Here is an 18,342-nt window from a genome sequence, read left to right as displayed (position 1 = left end):
CTGTGGGCATATTTTCCTCACTCATCTGGACAAACTAATTCAGTCTCTTGGTAGCTGTATCTTGTTACCACACAAACAAAAGAATGGACAGAGGAATGTCTATAGCAAATGTATGCAGCAAATGTGGAATTTTAGAGGCCACGTGACCTTTTCTTCCTTGTCTCCGTGATACCAGGCTTACTGGGGGAACTGCAGTGCTCTGACAATTTGGGTTTTGTGAAAGAATTTCTTCTTGTGTAGGCTTTTTATTCAGTGAGGTTTCAGGCAAGGCTGTTTGAACTTCTCTTTTAACATGAAATGATTAACCTAATTCCAGCTTGGGGGTAATAATTAATATGACTATATGTCAAATACAAGAAATCACTCTCTACATATGGCTAGAAAGCACCAGGGAAGAAATAAAACGCTGTCTCCAGATGTCTGCTCAATTTCAGGCGATGGTGGGGCTAATTATTGCCAACTCAGCTGAGAGAGTTTGAGTGAGATAGTCTGTTCACCAGCTAATTTTAGGTCACAAGACACCAATTAAAAGGAAAGGAAGTATAAATTAAAAGCTCTAAGTAAATATATACTGAAGTTCTTCCTCTCAGGAAAAACACATACGAAGTTGTTGAGCAAACAAACTGAATCACATGAGCCAGAGAATATTATCACTCCGAGGACAGTGTCACCATTACAAATGGCTCCAGTCACTTCTCCTGAGCCCTAATGGGTGGCTGTCACACAGTTTATTTTGTGACACTGGGATTATCAGAGTCCATCTGGGACTCAGCTTTGCTGTTTCTTGACATGCTGAGGGAATTTGACCTGCCAAGGCGAATCCCTGCTTCCTGCGTCGTTTGGGCAGCAGAAGCATAGCACCTGTGATACAGGCCTCACGTCCAGTGTCCAGAGAGCAACTGATGCGAATCCACCTTTAAGCCACGTAAAGGAAGCTAAGTGGAAAGATTAAGGTGCCACAGACAAGAGAAGAGTGAGATGACTTGTTTTTTTTTTTTGGCATAGTGCACAGTGGTAACAGAAAAGTATCACCAGAGTTAATAATAGCAAAGACCACGCAGGCACGAATTGTGCGGCTCAAAAGTCAATTCTTCAAAAATCAATGTGGCTCTCAGTTTTTACAAACCAAGGCAGTCTTTTCTAACCTCATGTGTTGGGAAGTATGGATGTTCAGGATGATTGAACAGAGATGTTTGATCTTTGTTTTCCAATTGTAAACATGCCAGATTATTTCCTTTATCAAAAAAACGTTTATTTGATTAGATTAACACTACCTTTTAATGATTGTTTGTTAACACACCACAACCATAATTATATTTCATATTCAGCAGTTCCCAGGCTTGGTGTTTAAATCTGGTAATCAAGTTGCTCATTACGTGTGCATTGTCACAGCGGAGTTATTAATTATTTACCTAACAACTTCACATTTATGAGGAGAAACTGTAATGCTCTAGCCCCTTTTATGATGAAAATGAAACTCTTCAATCATGAGCCCTGTATACTTGTCTAATCAAGCCAGTGGGTGATCGGTCCTTGGTACTGTCATAGGGAGGGCCTGACACTTAATGATGTAATACATTTTATTTTCTAATTACAGCAATATGAGTATATAAGCAGGATCCAGTGCCCCAAAACACGTTTATAGCCATTCAACAAAATATGTTTATGAGCATCTGAAACATGTCACTTGTGTTAGAATACAAGTCAGAAAAATATAGGACATTTGAATGTTTATGAGGTTTTAGTTATCACATATTTATGAATGTATGTACTGCCTTGTCTTTTTTAAAACCTAAGTATAATCTAAGTGCTGATTTTTGAAGGCGCTAATAACATACTGAAAGGATCAAAACCAAGCAAGTGTGTATTTGTTAATTATTACTTTGATCTTAAAAAGTAAGTATGTGCAGCACATTTATTTTTCTGTAAGTTTACGATCTCATATATGTAAATGTAGATTTGTGATGACATGGGAACATAATACAGCACGGAGAATTTTGAGGATGCTTTCCTTGGCAAGATGATAGATTTACTTTACTTGTTTGGCTCTATAATGATCCAGGTGTCTTCTGCTTGAAAATGTAGCGATCCTTCTGTTAGTGAAAGTCCATTTTATGAAGAGGGGGTTTCAGCAATGATTATGAACAATACTTATTTTCTTCAATAACACGAAATTTTAGGGAACGTTTTTAAGTCCTATCAGACCTCTGTATAAGAGTGTGTGTGAGGGCCAGGGATTTAGCCCAGTGGTGCCGCCGCCTGCCTCGCAAGCACAAGGTCCTGAGTTTGATCCTGGTACCAAAGAAAAAAGAAAAGATACAAAGAATGTGTGTGTTTATGTAAAGAAATAGAGCATCGTTTGTACATTTCAGTCTTTTCCTTAGCATGAAAGAAGAAAAAGACATAGAAATTTTAACATTAGAATTCATGCAAAGAAAATCTTCTACATTATCTAAAATAGCAGCATGTTAGTAATTAAATGCTTCCAGAGACTGAGTGGAGAAGCACTCTTGAAATATTGAAACAAAGAGAAAAAATTAAACTACCATTTTCTGAATTCTATTTTAAGACAAAAAGAAAGTCTTTTTGCCAAATGTGAAGTCTCTCAATGGAGCATATCATAACAGGGACCTTTTTTGTAGATCATTTTCATTGAATTTTAAGATTCCTTTCAGTCTTTCAAACTTGGATTAAAAATTTGACTTGTGAACCACATACCATAGAAGGCAATGTAACGTATTCCAGAGTTTTCAAGGAATTAGAGTGCAGTAATTCCTCTTTTTCTGTTCCTGGTTGGAGCTCTTGTTTCTTTTCTCTAGTTACACCTATAAAAATATACCCACTGAGAAAAATTAACCTTCCTTTGCCCTTCATTTTCAACACAGCAGCTTAAAATGAGGCAAAATTGAAGGTCAAAAGCGGGTTTTTACTGTGCCGATTATGAGGCTGGCTGGGAAAGTTTGTTTGTATAATATGGGTGGTAAAGATAGTTTCTAAATATTTGGAAAATGCATTAAACCTATGTATTGATTTTGTTAGTTTGGCACAAAACTCATTTATGATCGATGGAATAAAGAGGAAACATCTGTAAGGATATATTTTTAATGGGAAGCTCCAGGCCACTTCCTTTCCCTGTCCTCACCTTTCCCTTCAATGCCCCTGTCGCCTCTTCCCTCCTTCACTTGCAGAGAGCTCTGTATTATTGTCTGATTGTTTATTATGATTGGAATCGTTTCTGGTAAGCTCAGGGAGTCCCGGAAAATGCACAGGCAAGTACACAAGGCACCTCTTAATCATGGGGCTGTGCAAACAAATGGAATAGTTGGGCACGTTGCTTAATGTTCCCGTGCTGCATTCTCCTCGCCCATAAAACAGAGCTAATTATGTACTGTACTTACTTTCACAGCAACTTGAGAGAGCAAAACAGTGCTTCCTGTAAACCCTCAGCAAGGCCTGGCTCAAGGAAGCCTGCGGTGTGTGTAAGAACTCCTGCTAGAAACCGGGAGGCACACTGTGGAATGGTTACATGTGTGGACTTTGGCAGTAGACTGGCTGCCAGATATTTTTAAAGTCACGGCTTGCATTGTTTGTGTGTGAGATAAGTAACATTGTTATTTTAATGAATTTTGTAGTTTTAGGTCCAAAGCACCTGGCCAAGGGCAGAGGCACGACAACGAATAAACACTTGTTGATGGGTGTGTGCAGAATTGATGAGTTAGACAAGTGTTTGGGGATTCAGAGAGGGAAGAGATGACTGGTTTTGAGGAGAGAATAAACCTGGCTTCAGGGTGGTGAGATTTAAGCTGCCTTGACAGATTTAGTGGATTATGCATCAAAGAAGCAGAGTCAGGCATTCCATGAGTGTGAGAGGCCAGCAGAGACCTGTTGGCAGTGCTGGGCAAGGCAGCCTGGGGACTGTAGACAATGCTGGCTAGAATGTAGGGTGCTGGCTGAGCGACTCAGAGAGCAAAGGTTGGAAGAGTCACCTCGAGGGAAGATTTTGAAAGATTTTGAGTGCCAAATTACATTTGGGGCATTGCCCCTCTTGTCTGTAAGGTAACAATGGTATAATTTTCCTCCTGAGAGAGGGCCTAGTGCAGTGTATATTTTCTGAAAAAAAAGGTCAGATGAAGATATCAGAATAGGTAGGCTTACTGTGTTCACAGAAGAAATAAAAGGAAAAGTGGCATTCACATTCCTATAGAGCTCTTTTCGTAGTTGGTTAATCAGTTTTTTGTTTGTTTGTTTTGTTTTGTTTTTTTGGTACTAGGGACTGAGCTGAGGGCCTGTACACTGCGCTACTTTTTAAATTTTGAGACAGGGTCTCACTAAGTTGTCCAGGCTGGTGTCAAATTTGGGATCCTCCTGCCTCAGCCTCCTGAGTAGCTTGGAATTCAGGCATATCTCACCATACCTAGCTGTGGCCTCTGTTTTAATAGGCAAATGGAGATAGTGTCACAGGTCAAAAACCCTCACTCTGTCAATAGAAATGTATAAAAATATGACATCCAAAGTTTCGCACCTGAAGGCAGAGGAAGACTAGGTGGGGGTCACTGCTATTGGCTATTGGATTCAGGCACAAATGCCATTGTTTTCCTGCATTCTTAGCACAGCTAAACAGCATGGTGACATGTGTCTATTTCTTCTGGCTTTTGAGTCTCAATAAGAAGGCTGTACCAGCCTTGCACACCTACTGCAGACCACAGAAATAAGCTACAGCCAGGAGCAACACGGGAGCACTGTTGTTCCCCCTGCAGCGAGAGTGTTTAACAGAGTTGCCCCAAGTCACCTAGAGAGGTTGTGACTCTGAACTAGGACTAGCGCAGTTCCCCACTGCTGTGTTCTGCATTTCTTCCAGTTCTTTCTATTGCAGTAAACAGTGCCAACACAGACAGCTTTGCCTTTGAGTGCATTGTTTGAGATTTCTTTGGAGGTTTTCAGAAATAAGTGCAGTGAATTTGAACACACACCTACCCTAGCTATAGGCCACTGTCATGGGAGTAAGATATTGCCTTCCTACATGTTAAATCCCAGCACTTTTGGAGGCTTGGAGGCTTAGGCAGGAGGCTCATGATTTCAAGCCCAGCCCGGGACAATTTAGAAACTTAGTAGAACACTGTCTCAAAGAAAACAAAAGTCCTGGATTCAAACTCCAGCACCACCAAAAAAGTTACTTTGAAGAGGTCTCCATGATATTTTCTACAATTGAGTCGGCAGAGATTGAATTAATCTTGAAGAGCCAGATCTCACACACCCAGTGCTAGGTTCATATGGTTGAACCCAGATGGCCTCAGGGCAAAGGAGGGTTAGTGCAGTAATCCTAATTTCATAATTAGCATATATTTTCTTGAAGTGTTAAAGAGATCATTTTATCTAAATATATAAAATGAGCAGATCTATCAGGAGTATCCGTTTACACATAGCATTTGAATTTATGTTGAAAACTTTGGAAATGAAAGCATTCATTTGGGCCAGTTACAAATTTAATCCTGGTATGATTTGCTGATGCATGAACTACATCATAGTTTCAGACTGTAATAATCAAAATTCTCTTTCATTCTATATCACTGGAAAATCATAAGTTAGCCTTAGAAAGTCTGGTTAATTTTTTCACAGTGATTCTTTATGTATGTGAGGGGTGCCTTCTGGGAACATCTGGTATAACTGCATTTGTTAAATCTGCTTAAAACGTACTTCCATTATGTTCCGGACTTTGGGGCAGGCCATTCAAGGCCTTCACATATACATGAGACATGGCCTTTCAAACTAACAGAGGAGAATGCGTTTTGTGTTTCTCATCAAAAAGGAAAATGCTTGTAAAGTGCCCAGCATAGTGATTGGCACATAGTAAGCACTGGATGAACCTGAGGTATTATATCATCAGCACTTTTACCGTTAACAGTCAAGACTTCATTGGAGTAATCCAGTCATGGCTATCTTGACACTATCATAAATTACTCAGTGGTTACAGGGTTGATTTGTGCTTCTAGCTGACATGGGAAACTTTGAACAATCCTCAAGGGAATGATATGGTATTAATATATGGAAATTGCCTAATTCCAAAAGCTGAGTGGAAACTTTGATTTGTTCTTCTTCCTAAACTAAGCTAAGTAGTAAAATGAACTTTTAAGAAGCAGTGAGTGGTGGATAGAAAGAAATGTCCTTAAAAATGCACACCATTTTGAAGACCATGGGGGCGAGCTGATTTTTTATGTTCCAGATGGACTCACCTGCAGTTGTTTCCTAGGAAAGAGAAGCTGGTGTTTGTGTATGCACCATGGCTATCACATTTTGGCATATCAAGACAGAAGAGGAAAAACCAGGTGACATGACAGGCAGGCAATTTGAAGCAGCCGTGAGCTCAGTGGGCAGCTGCTGTGTGTGTGAGTGAAGGAAGAAGAATGCGGGCCCTCTGCAATGTGTTTCTAGCTGTTTCCCTTAGTAGGAAAGGACACTGTGCTGGGGAGAAAGACAGACCTCAAGTGAAGGGGCTTGCAGAAAAAAGGCTTCCAGACCCACCATTACTATGACCATCATAGTAGCCCTAGGGGCTTTGTCCTGTGTTCTGTCTTCTGTGCTAGTTGAAATTCATAGAAGACCAGGGTCATCTTCTGCTTCCCCCTTTCTATCTCCTTTACTATTTATTTTGAGGAAGGGGCCACTTTTCTTATTTACAGCAAGATAGAATGGATTTTTACTACTGAAACGATATGAAAATCATGAAAAGCTCCTATCCCTTTGGTGCTTTTATAATTGTTCTTTTCCCTGCTTTATCAAATTCTTTTTTTTAAACAAAAGCAAAGAAACATTTTCCATTTACCCAAGGAATGTTTTTTTGTAGCTACTATAAGATAAGCACTGGGTAAACTCTGAGAATGTAGAAATGAATAACAAAGTTAAGTCATTGCTTCCATGGTCTAGAGCTAATGATAACATGTAATATGACCACATGAAAGGACTGTGTAAAGAGTTCCATGAGCTCCACTGGTGAGATAATTTGCAATGTGAATAATTATGAAAGGTCATTGACCTTGGTGTTGATATTTGGAAACTGCCTAATTCCAAAAGCTGGAGGGAAAACACATTTCAGTGAATATCAACACACAGTGAGGACAAACAGAGACCTTCACACTGTTTATTCCTTTGGAGTTGCAGGAAAGGGCAGAATAAGAGGGCTCTGATCCATGCTAGAATCCAGGCAGATACTTTCTCATTCAAGGTGTACTGTGCACAAGTGGGCTGTTAGCTCTTCTCACACGCTTTTCTTCGAGGTCATCTTAGCTTTGCTGAACAGAATGCATACGTCAGGTAAATATCTAGGCTCAGAAGCAGCTGATGCGATTTGCACTCAGAAAGAGCCATCTCTAGGAATATAGAGCTGAGAGGTCAATGCACGGAAATGCTATTGTGTTAACTGAGCCAGCTGGTAGGCTTGCTTCATCTGGTGTGGAAGTTTTATGGTCTGAGGTATTAGGATGAATATCCTGACCTACTGGAGAGTGTTTACTTCCCTCTCCTCTGACCCTTGTCCTGGTTGTCCGGAGTTCAATTGCTCTTGGTTGATGCGCTCAAAGCTAAGAAGAGTGAAATGGGCAGGCTTTCAGAATCATGGACAGTGTACCCTTTTGCTGATGGGAGATCTAGGAGACCTGGGGAATAATGAAGCTCATCCAAGGAACTTAAAGGGACCTGCTGTTTTTGCTTCTGGATTATCGAATTGAGCTGCACTCAGTCCCCAAAACTAAGGCCTCAGCTATTTATTTTTCAGTATTTAACTCATTCAGGGAAGCAGTTGTAGTTGCTCGTTTCTTCTGAAAATTTGTCTACAAACATATTAGGCATAATATGGGCTGCCTCCATGCCTTTAGAGGAAAGTCTTGTAGGCCAGGGCTGGGGGTATCTTTCACGATAGTGCTTTAAGTTGTTTCAAGATGTGGTTCCAGGGTATTTGTTGATTCAACACCAGAAGCTCACTATTACAATAACTAGTATTTGTAAATCTCCAGATTGACAGTTTGCAAGCACTTTCAAATCTTGTTTGATCCTTGGAACTACCATATATATCCTGCAAAATATGGGCACTATAATATCTGCTCATTAGTGGTCTTGGGAGGATTAAATGAGATTATATAGGTCCAGGTGTCTAGCCAAGCATCTAGAGGGCAGGAACAGCTCAATACATAGGAATCATCTTAGTGATACAAAACATGAGGCTATGGGAAATTTTAAAAAGCACATTTAAAGGTGTCGGGAGTGTAGCTCAGTGATAGAGCCCTTGCCTACCATGTGTGAGCCTCTGGGTTCCATTCCCAGTACTGCAAGAAACAGAAAAGCATAGCTATAATCAGGGCTCAGACTCAGGAGTTCCATCTTGTCCCTGATTAATCAACATCTACAGTTAAAGCAGAAAGAACTATGACCCAAACATGGCACATTTGAACAATTTGTAGAAGGAATGAGAGAGACAAAGTATTTTTGCCTTCACTTTTGACCCTTGAACTCCCTGGCCTGTGCCAAGTTTCCTCGAAAGTGGTGCCTACAGGGCTGAAGTGCAGCTCAGTGATAGGGCACTTGCTTAGCATGCAGGAAGCCCAGGTTCCACTCACAGGACCTCCAAATAAATAGTGGTGTCTGGGATCGAAGAGGATCTATTTTCCATACTGATATAAATAAAGAAGTACCTACAAGGGTGACGTGGAAATCCATGTGACATTGTTTTTAGTTATTTACAGTAATGTTGAATTATTCAGTACCCAGCAGCTGCTCTACACCTAAGCAACACATGAATGAATAAATCTGATGATAAATAGGTTTTTCATCACTTGCAATATGACGATTTATTTTTCCTGGTTAAAAATGTAAATTTAGAGTCTTGGTTTTGAGTTTGACATTTCTAATCTTTTCAGAGTCCTAAATTAATTCTTATTAATATTTCCTTATTCGTTCCAAAGTGTGGATACCAATAAGAAGGGTCACCGCGTATTAATTAATAACAAAACTCTGGTCTGTTACCCATTCCACTTCCTAGGATTGCTAACCAGTCGGAATTGTAGGTTGAAATTAGTTTCTAGACAAGCGTGTTGCAAACATAGATGTGCATAGGAATGACTTGGGGGTCTTGTTAAAAAGCAAATTTGGGGGTCAAGGATGTGCTAGCCTGGCAAACACAAGGTCCTGAGAATGATCCCCAGTACTGGAAAAAAAAGTGGGGAGCAAATTCTGATGTAGTAGGTGTGAGTCCTGTTGAGAATCTGATTTCAACTTGTGTCCTGGCCTTGACACTTTAGAGTTGTGTGAATTTAAGGGAAAAAGCAAACTTAACTTCCCTAGGACTCATTTCATCATCAATAAAACAGAGTTAATAATTCAGAATCAAATCCCATAATGCTTGAATTGTGGGAAACCCGGGACAAAAGATAGTGATTCCATTTTCCACTACTATTGGTCTTTCCTAAAGGCTTCTATTTTTCCTTCTTTATTGCAAATTTTAGCTTTTTATCTGTGGTTATAAAGATAAATATGTTCTTAGGAAAAGTCATTGCAGTTTATATAAGTCAAAACAAGAAATTTCCCTCCCCCAAATCCGTCTAGCGCTTTCTCTACCTGCTCTTGATTGTTCTTAAAGGATCTACTCAAAGCTCACGGTAGGCTGCTGGAGCTTAGCTTTTCACAAACTTCACTAATCTCCTTCACTCCCTATTCTGTTTAGCACCCCCTCATAAACTACATACATTGCATATTATTTTATAAACATTCTTTAGACTGAAATCTTCCCTCTCCAGTCTTCAATTCCCCAAGCGCACTGATTATAATTTACAGTTATTTCATATCTAAGTACTCATTTTTCAATGACTAGAACATTTTTAAAAAGATAACACGGTATTTTAAAATAGTGAATAGTTGTTGAAACAAATGGAAAGACCTGTAATTAACAGTTTCACCAGATTGTATAGTCTTGATTGTTTAGGTAGAATTTTCCCATCAGATATGAAGAAAAACCATAACCTAACAGCCATTCTCTTGATTTTCAAATACATCAGCAAGCAAAATACTGCTTTTCAGTTCTCAGCATTCCTTTCAGAATCAACAAACACTCTCCCAAAGACTTCTTTCAAGGAATCTTAGAAAGACACCATTTGATTTTTAAAACTATAATTCAGGCACCAGTGGTGAAATCGTGTGTGTGTGTGTGTGTGTGTGTGTGTGTGTGTGTGTGTGTGTGTATTTTTTCCCCCTGTGACTTCAGAATAAAATTAACTTTAAATTAACTTTATTGTACCTGGAGAAAGTTGGTAAGAAATCGTGAAGACCATTGGGTAAACTTAGTGATATCGCATTGTTTCATTGTCCCAACTTGGAAGCTGAGGTGGGGCTGCTACTGACATCCAGTGAACTGAGGCCAGGGATGCTGCTAAACATCCCAAATGTGCAAGCCAGACCCCTCAGTGGAGAATCATCCAGCCCCAAATGTCAATGAAGCAGAGGCTGAGATCACACGACTTCAACCAAGACATCTTTTGCCAAAAACAAGGGAAATGCTTAGTTTTAACCTCAGAGGCATTTACTTGTTTGTGTGACTTTCAAAACCAAATCTGTTTTGAGAGGTAGACAGCCCAGACTTTGCAGAGAGCCTCCCCCATGGCCATCTGCAGATGCCCTGCGTGGCAGGGTGGCAGCCTGGAAGCCAAACAAAGGTCTGCACACAATAGGCTTCTTACCCATGCCCTAAGCCCGTCGCCGAGCAGGCTGGGCCTGCACATGCCACCCTTTAGGCTGTTTCAACAATATTTAAACCTCCCAAGGCTTATGAAATATTCTTTAATCCCTTCCCAAAACATGATTTAGGTACATTTGATAGTATCTGCTATCCCTCAGATTTCCTCGTGTTTGGCGCATACTGTCAGGACTGCCTTCCAGGTGTAGCAGTCTGTGTCAGACAGGAGAGCCTGGGGCTTTCCTCCAAGTGGGGTCTGTGGAGAATGGGCTGGAAGCTATGATTGTCACCCGGATGGCTTATATTTGAGGCATAATAGTTTTAATTGTGATGTATTAAAAGTGAATTATTTCCATACATCAAAAGTTAACTCATTAAATCTGTTAGTCTAATTTAAGTCTGTCTCCAAAGGAACCATTTTTATGTATATAGCACTACATCTTTATCCTTGTAAATCCATAGATTTGAAGCCCCTTAAATTGCAGACTTGGAAGGGTATAAATCAAAAGTCAGTCTTCTATGCCAAGACTGAATTTGTTTAGGCATAATTTCCAAGTGTTTGTTCCTGTTGGCAGATACTACTTGCTTCACAATAAGTTCATGTGGTGAAAGGACTGAGCCCAAAGGACCTTGGCAATTGTCTAGTTCCCAGATTTCTCAACCTGGCTGCACATGATGACCTTGAGTGGGAGCCCAGCCCAACAGAATCAGGGCCTCTGAGGCGTAGCTCAGGCCTTGGAATGTCCTCCAAATGATTTGGTGTGTCAACTCAGTGGGAAAACCTCAGCCTTGCCCAGCCTCTCCGTTACAAATGGGGAAACTGAGGCCCAGCCAATTCAGAAAGGCAGGGTTCAGCAAACATTGTAAAAGGCCAGCTACTAATGCTTTTTGGCTTTGCAGGCCATATGGTTTCTGTCGGAACGACTCAGCTCTGCTATAGTGCAAAAGTAGCCATAGACAGTGCAGAAACAAATGGACATGGCTGTGTTCCAACAGCACTTTGTAAAAACAGGTGGCTGGCTGGATTTGTCCCATCCCCTGGCTTAGGACCTACGGTTGGTTAACAGAAATTTGTATGCTAGATCACAGACATGCCAGCCTTCAACAACTGCTCTGTCACTCCCCAAGTCTTCCTGTTGGAAACAGGGTCTTTGTAGCACATCCAGTTTTTTGGGGGAGTTACAAAAATGCCTTTATATACAGCCAGGCAATTATCTTAGTACGGGAGTTGAAATCAGAAGCAAAGAAATTTTCATTTGCTGTGTGCTTATGAAAAGTTCACACTTCAAATGTAGTATCTGTATTACAATAGAGTAATAATATTATTATTATTACCAATAGAGTAATATTACCAATAGAATAATAATATTATTCCAATAATACTTCTGTCCAAGAGATGTTTTTTCAGTGAGAAAGTCAGAATATGAGATATTGTAGTCAGTTCACTTAAGCAAGAAGGCAAAAACAAAAGAAAACAATAAAAAAATAGCAAAAGAAAAACATTCTGTTAAGGGAAATGGAGATCGGATATTCTTTTCAGTCAGTAAAAGTATCATTGCAAACATCTTAATTCCTCATTATTTTGCTGACGAGGGTATTTTATTTAAATTTCTTCTGAATAAATCTGAGCAAGGTTGAGTATTATACTTAATAGCTAAAGATGCTTCCTAGAAGTTTTTGTGAGTGACCACGGGCCAAGGCTAAAACAATGGAAATAAACCACCACAACTGGTTTGCAGAGTTTGGCTCTTAGGATAATTTTGATCTTGGCCAAAAATACACTCATAAAAATAGGTTTTCTCAAAAGCTAAAGGGCCATTTAATCCGGTCTTTTTTTGGAGATCAGCTTTATCTTTGTTCAGTAGTTACCTTCGTGTCTATTGTCTTCGGAGAAAGTAATTCTACCTCTTCCATTTTGTATCTATACAATACATTTGATAAAAATGCTTCCTGTCCTAGAAAAAGAAAAGCTAGCAAATTTTCAATTATGCCTGTAATCTCAGAACTCTCAGAGGCTGAGGCAGGAGGATCAAACGTTTGGCACAGGCTGGCAATTTAGCAAGGCTATCTCAAAAATTTTTTAAAATTGAAAAAGGACTGGAGTGTAGCTTAGTGTGAAGGTCCTGCATCTATCCCCAGTACTGAAAATTATAAAACGGTGGCTTTTCAGTGATTTCTGAGTGATTAAACACTGGAGATGGGTGAAACACAATTTGTTTCCCAAAATTTGACATCGCTCTCTGTCACATCATCACTGAACTGAGTTTATTGAAGGGGACATTATGGTGAGGAGCACCCTAAAGGACATCACAGAGAAGGCTATTATAGGTAATAACATCATAGATTGGGATATTACAGAGAGATATCATAGAGGACAGCATCATATTTATGAAGATACTGTAGTAGGTTAAATAATCTAAGACTTGATTTGACTACATAAATAATAATGGTCATGAAGCGTGCCCTTATAATTACAGTATGCATAATAATAACAGGTCATTTTCATCATGTTACACATAAGTCATGGCTACTTTTTCCCTTCTTGCATATTTCTGTGATTTTCATAGTTACTAGTGTACAAGTTTGCTAAGTTATCAGAAACTGTGATTGCGATAGACCAATTCTCTCTGAGACTTTCTACAGTAATGCTCCTGGTGTTATTAAGTTTTCCTCTATCATATTGGGTTAGATGTGATTTTCTTCCTCACCATCCTTAGTTTTAATTTTTTCTCTGCCTCAGGTAAATGAGCTGAGGTTTCAAACATCTTTAAATCTGAGTTCTTCCAATCATAAGATGAATCCAGTATCATCAGCCTCTCATGTCTTAAGTGAGGAATACATGAGATTGTGACTGTAAAGGATTCAATAAAATACCTGATTTGCCATAAAAAATTTCAGTAAGTGGTGATAAGTTCTTATCTTCAGTGTTATTATTATTTTTCTGCCTTTACCATATGGTAGCATCAGCTGCAAGCTGTCTGCACCACGGAAGTTTATAAGATCAGGAGAAGCACTGGGAATGTGGCTCAGTGGTAGAGTGGCTTGCTTTGCATGCCTGAGGCCTTGGGTTCATTTCCCTAGCCCTAAAAAATAAATAAAATAATGAGGTCAGTTGAAATGCGAGAAGAAAAGATACACTGGAGGATGACTTTGTGTATGGCGACAGTAGTACCTAGGCTTCTTTTTTCCTCCCTAGTCAAGCTCCACTGTTTTCTTAATCCTTGATTCCTGAGTTTGAGGGAGAGGGGTTTTTTCCAGTTTGCTTGAGAGTTATATAACCCCAAGGGATTTATGAAATAAAGTTCCAAGGGAATATTTTAAAAGATGAGTGACATCAGCTAATACCAATCATTTCTCTTGTTGGAGGAGTTAGGTGACAACTGCTGAAAGCCGAAGTGATCTTTATCTCAGGAAGTTTTGAATTTAAGCTAGTCTTTGTAAGTAGACATTAACTGTAGAAGTTGTGGGAAAAATATTTGTTTCACAGTACGATTGAGAAAGCAACTATAAAGAATATCAATACTATAAACCTGCATAGTTATTTAGTGCCACTAAAATCTTGAATGATCATTTATAAATGGCTGAAATTCAAATAACCTTCATGAAAAAAACCTAAACACTTCAGATCTTTTTTCCAAAAGCCTTTATTTTAGAATTTTAAGGTATTGCTTGTTTTTGCCGATGTTGCTTTAAATATAAATATTATCACAATATTTAAAAAATTTTTCCTGAATAATGAATTCCATACAGAAAGGCAACAGTCAGAGTGACTATTATAAGCTGATTAACAAGTTTTTAAAAATCAGCAAAAAAAAAACAAACATCTGCAGCTTTGTTATTGGGCATTAAAATAGTATTATTTAATATATGTTTCTTTTTCTACATCCTCTTCCTTTTTTCTTTTTTCATCTAGAAACAATCATGTCACCACAGGCAAACTTCCCATTTTGAAGATGTTTACCAGCTACTTTTTCCTCCTTTTTAATTTTGTGACCTGAATATTTGTGGAAATTTTATCAGATTGGCAGGAAAAACACTGCTAGATGTACTGAAGGAAAACATGGATCTGTCTATGAATGTAGACTGGGCAAAGGTTGAATCAGGCTGGACAAAAGACACATGTCCTGAACCGTATCTTTTGGTTTGTCACTGGGATTTTAGTAGCCTATGACATGCTGAAAATCTCATCCACCCAGGCTTGAGATCCCACAGAAAAGAAAGAAAGGCTGAAATTTTCCGTGATGTTCTCCATTTTGAGTTTTATAAGAACACACTCCCAGATGTTTTTCATGTTGAAATTCTGATGTAAGTCAAGGTGTACATGTGTAATGTAACTTACCTCTTACGGAAACAGCCTGTATTTCCAGAAATTAGAGTTTATAATTTTGTTACTTTTTTACTGTACAGTTTAACATTTCTCACCCGCTCTGACTTCCTCTCTTATCCTTTTCTTCCAATTTCAAATCGAGACCATCATCAGGTTAAACTCTTATAATTGGTGGAAGTCTTCATAAGAATTAGACTGTAGTAAGTTTGGGAGACACATAGAATTAAAGAGATGCTGGAATGGAATGCTATATGTATTTCTACTCTGGAATTGACTTAGTCTTAATACTGTTTGTGACACTGTAAATTGGATCAATGACTCGCAGTTTTTATTTAGAGTGAGTTGCATATTAAAATATGGCAATATTTCTTTTCTTCTGAAAAGTATTCTCCTATAGATTTCAATTCACTTTAGAAAAATATTTCCAAAATTGAGATTTTTAAAAAAATTGAGTCCAGTCAATCATTTCTTACATGCCCTTTTCTCTCAGAATAGATCTTTCCACATGGTACATTTAACGTTTCCTGGGATCTTAAATGCTGTTGACCAGTGGTCACTTCCATGATGAGTCTCATTTATTTCTTTCCTCCTTAATATAACCATGACAATCCCAAATTTCCCTTTAATGCACCAACTCTTCCTTTGGCATTTCCATTTGTAAAACCAGTGAGACACTCACAGCAGGCATTACCTGTGGACACCTCAGAAGGGCACAAAAAAGTGATAGAGATAAGTTCACTTTTTGGATAAGAAGGCCCTAAGAAATGAGACATATCTGCTTCATAAGTCAGATGGTATATAGCAAGGAGAAGACTTCACAATCACATGGGACAGGCTTGGAGACTCAGCACTAGCACTCACCAGCTGTGTAACTGTGGGAAGGTGAGCCCATCTGAGTGCATTTTTCTCTCTGTAAAAATCAGGGTACATACATTCCTTATCTCATTATTCCTTATCTATTAGGAATAAACAACATATGCAACAGACTTGGCATGTAATTTATTTCAGTAAATGGTAGTTGCTATTTTCACTCTTCCTCCTAACCCATTACTACTATAGCTGTATTTACAGCTGCTACTGCTACTAAACTCCTAGTAGCATCATTGTTACTATTATGACTCCACCAATTACTTCTACACGAGGAGGTCTTTGGAAAAGGAATCACTTCCTCCAGTTCTTTTTAACATTGTACATATTATAATGTACCATATGATACTGCAACACGCCTATACAATGTGTAATGTTTAAGTTGGGTTAAACATAACACTATCCTCAAACATTAGTCACTGCTATGGAGAAAACAGTCAAAAGTGTTTTCTTCCAGCCTTTGGAAATGCGCAGTAGAGTGACTATGGATGACAATAATGTGTTGCACACCTGAATTTATTTTTCTTATCTAACTGTAACTTAGTACCCATTAGTCATCCTCTCTATATCCACTCTGCTCTTCCCCATAGAATCATTATTCTGTTCTCAACTCCTATGAGATGAACTTTTTAGACTCCATATATGAGAACGATCATGCAGAGTTTGTCTTTCTATGTTAGCTTGTTTGACTTAACCTAATGTCCTTCAGTTTCATCCAGGTTGTCACAAATGACAGGATTTTATTCTTTTTATGGCTAGACAGTATTCTACTGTATATATTTACTAAATTTTCTTTATCCATTCATCAGTTATCTCCATTTCTTGGCTATTGTGAGTAGTTCCAGTCCTAAATGGATGAGTCATTACTGCATTCTAGCCCACCTTGCTAGCTGGTATAAGAGAATTATTGAGTATTTTGCAATCAGATAAATCCAAGAGTAACTTCTGGAGAATAATAGGATCATAGAGGATAGGAGAGCTGCGTTACTTGTATTAGTCAACTTTTTGTTGCTGGGGGAAAAATACCTGACATACACAACTCAAAGGAGAAAAGATTTCTTTTGGCTTCAAGAGTTTAGTCCCTGGCCTCCTGCACCAAGATAGAAACATCATGGCAGAGAAAAACTGCTCGCCTCATGGTAGCCAGGAAGCAGAGAAGGTTAGTTGGTAAGAGACACAGAGAAGATACACTGTCCAAAGTTACACTACCAGAAACCTACTTCCTCTAACCGGGCCCCACCTCCTAATACCACTTTCAGCTATGAACTCATCAATAGATGAACGAACTGATAAGGTTAGTGTCTCCATGATCTAATCATCTTCCGAAAGCCCCACTTTTGAGCATTTTGGGGGGACATTTTAGGTCCAAGTCATAATACATACTGCAAAATTTGTATGGCTTTTCCAAAATTGAGTATCGTCAAAGATATTCACACTTCTTTCTTGGTCAATATTTGGTCTTTCAAGGCTAAAAAATACCCAATACACAGCAAAGACTTTGTTCTGTGGGTATTATCATGAGCATTTATTATAGCAGGGAGTAAGAACTATTACATGTTTAATACATAGTTGAATTAAGACTTGCACTTTATAAAGTGTGTGTATGTGTGTGTGTGTCTGCTCATTGATTCCAGGGCCTTTTGTGTATTGAGCATGTGCTTTCTCATGGAACCATATTCTCAGCCCAGAATTTTTTTTTCATTCCAAAAGAAAAATAAACTCAAATACGATTATGATGGTGCCTTCTGAGGTGACCTACCTGGAATCTGTCTATAATCATTTGAGTTTGGAGTAGAATGGAACGGAATACTTTAGTTGTTTCTGGCATTCTAATATTTACATGTAAACCAATGTAATTCATAAGTATTTGATCCTATTCAGTGTTCAAATTGAAAGCCACTAAGATTTAGTACAAAGATATTTTCATCCTTAAGAAAGTTACTATCCAGCAAACCTATCTAATAAATTTAAATATATTCATGCTCACTTAAAATGTTTTTACTTTTCTTTATAGACTGGTATAATACTTGAAGAAAGTATTTAGAGCAGCAAAGTTTCAGTTTCTTCGCTTTTATTCTTCTTTTTGTGTGGACACTATTGTTTATGTTAATACTTAGGTCTAAGTTTCCCACTCCAGCCCTCTTCACGACTCTTGCTTTTCTTACAATTGGCAGACACTGGTAATGAGCTATTACATTTTTCAAAACTCCCAAGCATGTATTCTAACAGCACAAAGTACACTATGGAGACATTGTATATACTAGTAGCAATGAGCAAATGTTTCTTTTATTTTTATAATTGTTTAAGAAAACCGCATGATTGCCAAAGACAGCATGCACATGGTCAATTTGGATTCATCCCAGCTTTTAAAAATCTGTGAAACACGTTAATAGTTGTAATGTATAACACTGATGGTTGTTTTGTTTTGTTTTGT

General features: G+C 38.6%; 1 protein-coding gene across 7 annotated transcripts in view; it reads left to right on the top strand.

The window, feature by feature from the left end:
• Positions 1 to 18,342, top strand: part of Mid1 (midline 1) — a 354,023-nt gene that overhangs the window by 248,250 nt on the left and 87,431 nt on the right. The gene's annotated exons all lie outside the window — the stretch shown is intronic.

Source organism: Fukomys damarensis, unplaced genomic scaffold (assembly GCF_012274545.1).
Source record: "Fukomys damarensis isolate Sample0158 unplaced genomic scaffold, DMR_v1.0_HiC HiC_scaffold_39, whole genome shotgun sequence".
In the NCBI taxonomy this organism is placed as follows: Eukaryota; Metazoa; Chordata; class Mammalia; order Rodentia; family Bathyergidae; genus Fukomys; species Fukomys damarensis.
The sequence above is the reverse complement of the archived record's forward strand: the minus strand, read 5'-3'. Positions and strand labels throughout refer to the sequence as shown.